Raw genomic sequence first — 6,630 nt, forward strand, 5'->3', positions numbered from 1 at the left:
ACCTTGTACACTTCAAGCTTATATCAAGCTTAGGTGGGTATACCTTTTGTGAATACTTTTCACAATTATGACAGAAAATTCATAGAAAACTAGTGCCAACTTCTGTAAACCCTATCACCTTATACATAACTGAACATAAAGGAAAGATAAATATTAATTTTCAATTCATCTCCAAGAAGGCCATAAAACTCAACAAGCTATATCAGTGACTTATCTAGTCTTCAGAGCCACCTAGAACCAAATAAGAATTCTCAATAGGAAACTCACAAACACATCATTACATTGACTTCATAAAATCTATGCATGCCTTACATATATAAACTTTCACCTTATACTAGACCCACCCATCAAATTCAAGTAGAATTATTGATTACCAATGAGAAGAGTTAAGTGTATTTAATTTCCATCCTTGAGAGAACAACCTAAAACATTTTCGTAAATTGCCTTGCAACTCATTCAATTAAACTCCTAAATTATCTAATCAAACTAGTAAATCAATCACACATACGAGAAAACAAAAATGAGTCAGGGCTCAAAATGTTCTGATTTGTATATTAATGTCCTTCATCAAAATCTTACATAACTCAAAATGATTTCCAGAACATCAGAAAACCCTAAATATATTTTGCCAGAGTTTCTTTACAAATTCTTGTGATGATTTCCTCAATAGTCCTGTATCCATTTATAGAAATATGGATGCAACAAGCTTCAGACTTTCCTAGAAAATTATGTTATAACCATAATTCCCTCTCAAAAGAGGGTTACAATTATTGCTAAAAGAAACATGAAGAAAAACAAATTAGTTAACCAGCTGGATAGAGGTCAAAAGACTTCTCAATATTCACAGGTCGAGTGCCAGGTGTCTTTAATTCCTCAAAAATCTGATTAGCCTGAAACAAGTAGTTACAAGAGCTAACCACTTCCAACCTTCCCGGGGTTCATTACAATGCTGCAGCATCAATTGATTATTCTTGAGCTTCTGCTTCTTGCATCAAATACTTATCCTTCCATTCTTTGAACACGTCATCACTAGGCCAAGAGAAGATGACAATTTTCTTCTTCAATTTATTTAATCTTTTCCAAGTGTTCCTTAACTGCTTAACTTCTATCCCCAAAAAGCCATAATGTGACTTCATCTTTTCAATTTCTTCAATCGTTCGAATGAATAAAGATGTATCATCTGAATTGATGACATCATTTATCCATTGTGACAATTTATGGCCTAACTCGCCAGGCCATACTTCTTCATCTTTTAACTTTCTTGTGCTATCAAAACCTCTAGGAAATAATTCAAACTTCTTGTTAGTATACTCCTTCCTATAAGGTTTTCTTTTCTCTCTAGACCATCTCTTCCCTCTACCAACCTGGACATACCTTTCACCAACTCACAAGTGGATTTAATAGTGGCATCAGCATCTACCTCTTCATGGGATGAATACATAAGTTCCAAGTCCGCTTCCCTAGCCACCCATTTATTTTAAATTGGATCCAGAATAGCCTTGTCCTCCTTTAAATCAATCAACATGCTCAGAACTCTTTTCATATATATATACACAATAGAAACCCCTATTGTGTCAGCAAATTTTAAAATTGTCCCCCTAACCTTCTCCTCATATTTACTTCCAAACATTGCCTGAGCCTGCTTCAATTTTTCCATTTCATCCTGGATAGTCATAGTAGATTGGAAACTTGTAGTCATAGGGGAAAGGGGAAATTCAATGATTGTAATAGTAGATGGAGGCTAGCTGGAGAGGAGGCAATCATCAGGGTAGAAGATTCACCTTTCTGACATTGCCCTACTATTTGATTCTTCAATTTTACAATTGTACTATCATTTTGAGCTATTTCAATTTTTTCTTCATTATAGGCTTTTAAGATTAACTCCAACTTCACCTGGAGATCAGCCTTTTCCTTGGCCTCTTTCTCAGCTATGGCCATATTGAATTTTGCGGATTCCAAAATCATACTAAAAGCCTCCACCACCCATGTGTCCTTCACTCTTTTCACAATCATGCCTCTAAGATAGCTGGACTCTAAGGAGTCTTTCCTCTTTTTTCTCTCCTCCCTCCTTAGTGACCACATGACTAAAGCAGCATGATCATTACTATAGGTCACTCCCTCCAGGGGCTTTGTTTCCTTCCTTACTGCTTCAAGCATGAATGCATCTACTATGTCCCATTCAGGGAGAATCAAGACTCTAGCTTCTGCAATCAACTTCCTTCCTTGCTCTGGGGTAATAGTCTCAAATTATGTCAATATTTCTTTCTTTACATCTGCCTCAACTACATATGTATCTTTGTGAGGACATTCATTTTTCCTTTTCTCACATCTTGCCTTAAACTGGTCTATATTTTTTCTCCAAGCAAACGACAAAAAGGACCCTATTTTGACAACACTATCATTTGCCAAAAACTCCTCACTAGCCTACCTAATGACAGGGTTGAGTTCCTTACCTATAAATTCCTCTATATTTAAGTCCATTTGGGCACTTGTTGGTTATTCAGGCATTCCTTCTTGCAACTCATCATAAGTGAGAGCAATTTCCCCAAGACTTCCTACTTGCAACAGTTTCTCTGCTGCTACATGTTCATCTCCTACATGTGTTGGGGATTGGGAAGGAGAATACAAGGGCTCATATGTCTCCACTACTACCCCTATTTTCTACCTTTTAGGGGAATCTGGAATCTCAACCACATCTTCTAATGCCCTTTTTCCTTTTGAAGTAGAAGGCTCCTCCCTTATCGACATTAGTACACTTTACTTTGATCTTTTCTGCACTATATATTTTCTTGGAGAGATCATCTTGGTATAGGAAAGGTTGGCTAAAACTAGTTTGGCCTTTTCAGGATTGGCTTTCGTCATAGCCTCCTTCTTCTCCTTCATGGTTTGTATTAAATCCTCAAAATAATCTACCAAAAACTTAATCTTTTCCTAAAAAGAATGAAAACTAACCAGAGGATCATAGTTGTTGTCAAAATAGTGAATGAAATCCAAACTTTTCTTAAAGGCTATCCATTTTTCCTTCCTAACTTCTTGCTCAGCTAAATTGAACTCATTCCTTATTAAATCCTCAGGGAAATGAAACTGGTGTGCTTTAACTTTACATATGGCCCTCTTCTTAGACATACAATTAAAGTAATCCTCTCACTTAGCAAACCTTGCCACTATAGTAGACAACCTGTATGGCTAAAAGAAATCATCAAAATGTGTCCAACCCCCTTTGGTGATTACAAACTGATGTGCTACGGTAACGGTTGGGAAAATTGTTCCTTTGCCTCTATTTGTCAATTTTGCTTCTTGCAAACCTCCAATTTGCCTCAAGATCTCAGCAATTCGTATCTTCAATGGGACTTGATAGGGGAGCAAATATGGAGTTCCTCTAAAACCATAAACTCTGAACGTAGTAGAGATAGGGTACAAATATATATCACCCCAGTTGTGTACAATTTTGATGTCTTCAACAAATTCTTTAGGCCTAAGGAACTTAACAAGAGTTTTAGGAATCCTAGGGTTCTGTGGGCACAAGAGGATTCTAAGCGTAGATGCAATACATCTATCAAACTTTAAATAACTTAGATATTCTCTATCCCAAGATAGAATTGTGCTCCATAATTGAACAAGCATCTCCTCTCCATCCTTTTCCTTGAGCAGGTCCATTTCATTAGAAAAATATTCAGCACCTTTGAATAAAAACATGTGCGTAAGGAGAGAATACCATCGAAAAGGTCTGTCCACTTTAGCATTCTTTATTCCTATCAACCCCTCATGAATGGCATCAGTGAGATAAGGTGCAAAATCAAAAGTCACTGCTAGAGATGGGTTCAAAATCTATGCTATCATGAGCATATAGTGGGTTGGCATAGTAATTTCCACATCTTCACCAAGAATTTGACATAAGGACCAATACATTCCTTTAACCATCAAAGTAAATAGGTTTAATGAGACGGGTTAAATGGTGGTTGTGCCTACTACTGTCAGTCCTCCTATTTTACTAAAGAATTCTATTAAGGGGCAATTTCGAAGGTGATATCTCTGTACCTCATAGACCTTCGCCAACATTTCAAAATTGATGGACTCTAGATAATTTGATGCCCCACTGAGTCTAGAAACTCTCCTGAATTTGTCATCATTTATTTCAATTAAAGACCCATCATTTACATTCTTCATAGTCCTAGTGTTGGGATCATAATTATTTGCAATTTGGGTTAGCAGGTCCACATCCATTAAAACCCCAGGGAATGTAAGCTTCCCAACATCTAATTCCCAAATGCTATTCATTGAAGAAATCAAATTTCTCTGGCTAAACCCCACTTTGAAAAGTCCCAAGCCTGCCATTACTATCTGGGGATCCCTCAACCAATTCCCTTTATCATATAAACCATCACCAATTCTCAGGCGGTAAGATTTAGGCACTAATTCTTTTATTTTAGCTGAAGTATTAGTGGACCTAGTCAATTGCTTGAGAAAATCATCACAAATGGCTCTCTCCTCATAACCAACCTTCCCCCTGAATTCTCTTCGCGGTGCCATCTCAAAATTATACTTATTTCAATGGAATTTCAAATAGATTATTTAACAAATCAAACACCCAATGATACCTACCAAATTGTAATTGTACACAATTTCAAAAACTTACTTGTTGCCTAAGAAAATTCGCTTTGTGCACTGGTTCCTCTACAAGATTCCTTGAATGCAAGCCAAAACTTCAACTCATGTAAGGATTATTACAGCAACTGAGCATTGATTAGAATCAATTAAGCCACATGCTTTGGCCATTAATTCATAAATCAAATTCGAATAAAAGGCTCCAACGAGCAACAAAATTTCTCTAAGTGTTCTGCCTTTTTGCTATTTCGTGAAGGATAACCATTGGGTACCTTTGCATTGCGAAACATTGTGTATCGTCAGATCATGCAAAACTTGCACATTCTTTACCTTACCTAAGTCATCCTCACTTAAAATGGGCCCCACTACCTTTTCATTGTTTCGCGAAGGGTAACCATCATGCACCTTCGCATTGCGAAAGAGCACGCATCGTCTGATCATCAACTAACTGCTTGACCTTTATTATCCACCGTAACTTTTTGTCTTTACAATCGAGTGTAACTACCACCGCTAGTGGTTTTTTGTTGTTTCACGGAGGGTAACCATCAGGCACCTTCGCATTGTGAAACAACGTGTGGCGTACAATCAAGAAGTAGATGCTCAGCCTTTAGCTGCTTTAGCCTTCAAAGTGGGCCCTTTGTGCAAATTTACTTGTCTGCAAACTTCCAGCAAATATCTCCATGTGTCCATCACTTATTAGCTCAATAAATTTGTCAGGCTCCACCTTCTAATCACCACATGTCTTACTGAACCATGGATTTCATCAATGCTACCACTTTATCAAACAGACCAACTGAAAATGTATTCGGAGCCATGTGTCTTGTTGAAAAATTACCCTCTGTGTCATCCACATATCCAGTTGTCTTGCTACCTAATCTTCCACGTAATAGCCAGCTCCTTTTCGTTGCTTCGTGAAAGATAACTCTCATGCTTTTTTGCATTGCAAAATAGCACCCATCATCCGATCATCTAAGAGATGCTCAGTCTTTAGCTTGCCCTTCCCATACATACCCTTTTCACTACTTCGCGAAGGGTAACCATCTTGCACCTTCGCATTGCGAAACAACATGGATTGGTGGATCAACCACAAGATGCTCGACCTTTACCTCGGGAACCGCTTACTTTCTCAAGCCCAACACCTTTTCGTTGCTTCGTGAAGGGTAACTCTCATGCTTCTTTGCATTGCAAAATAGCATGCATCATTGGATCAACTGGAACTTGCACGAGTGTTACAAAACCCGGTAGACAAATAGTAAGTGAAATAAAGCTTAGGAAAAGGGGTATAAGACAAATAAAATGTTACAACCCGCCCAGACAAAGACCTTAAAAAGGGGCCCCCTTCCTAACGACAGACTGACCCTTCCACTTAAGTGGAAAAAGGTAATGACGAAACATAAACGCAAGGCTTACAAGATGAAAAATGAATTTGATAAACCCTAAACCCTTAGAAAAATAACCCTCAGAGGACAATGAAACACTAAAACCTTGTAGATTTTAGCAAATTGAAAATAGAAAATCTAAATACTCAAAATAATGACAATATGATCTGTCAAAGGGCCAAAGGAACAAGCTCCAATGTAGGATTGTATACACCATTGCCCATCCCTACCAAACCTTGGGATTCCGTCAGCATGGACTTTATTTTGGTTCTCCCAAGGACCAAATTAGGCTATGACAGTGTGGTTGTAGATAGGTTCTTCAAAATGGCACATTACCTACCTTGCAAAATAACTCATGATGTCTCAAGCATTGTAGGACTATTCTTCAAGGAGATTGTGAGACTCCATGGGTTGCCTCTCACCATTATTTTATACAAAGATCCCAAGTTTGTGGGACACTTTTGGCGAACATTGTGGAAAAGACTTGGAAAAAACCTTGCTATGTCTTCTACATACCATCCACAATCATATGGGGAGACTGAGGTCATCAATAGATCACTGGGAAACCTTCTCAGATTTCTCACCAAGGAGTATGATGCCATGTGGGACACTGTTTTACCCCAAGTAGAGTTATCCTATAGTGACT

Source organism: Cryptomeria japonica, chromosome 6 (assembly GCF_030272615.1).
Source record: "Cryptomeria japonica chromosome 6, Sugi_1.0, whole genome shotgun sequence".
Classification (NCBI taxonomy): domain Eukaryota; kingdom Viridiplantae; phylum Streptophyta; class Pinopsida; order Cupressales; family Cupressaceae; genus Cryptomeria; species Cryptomeria japonica.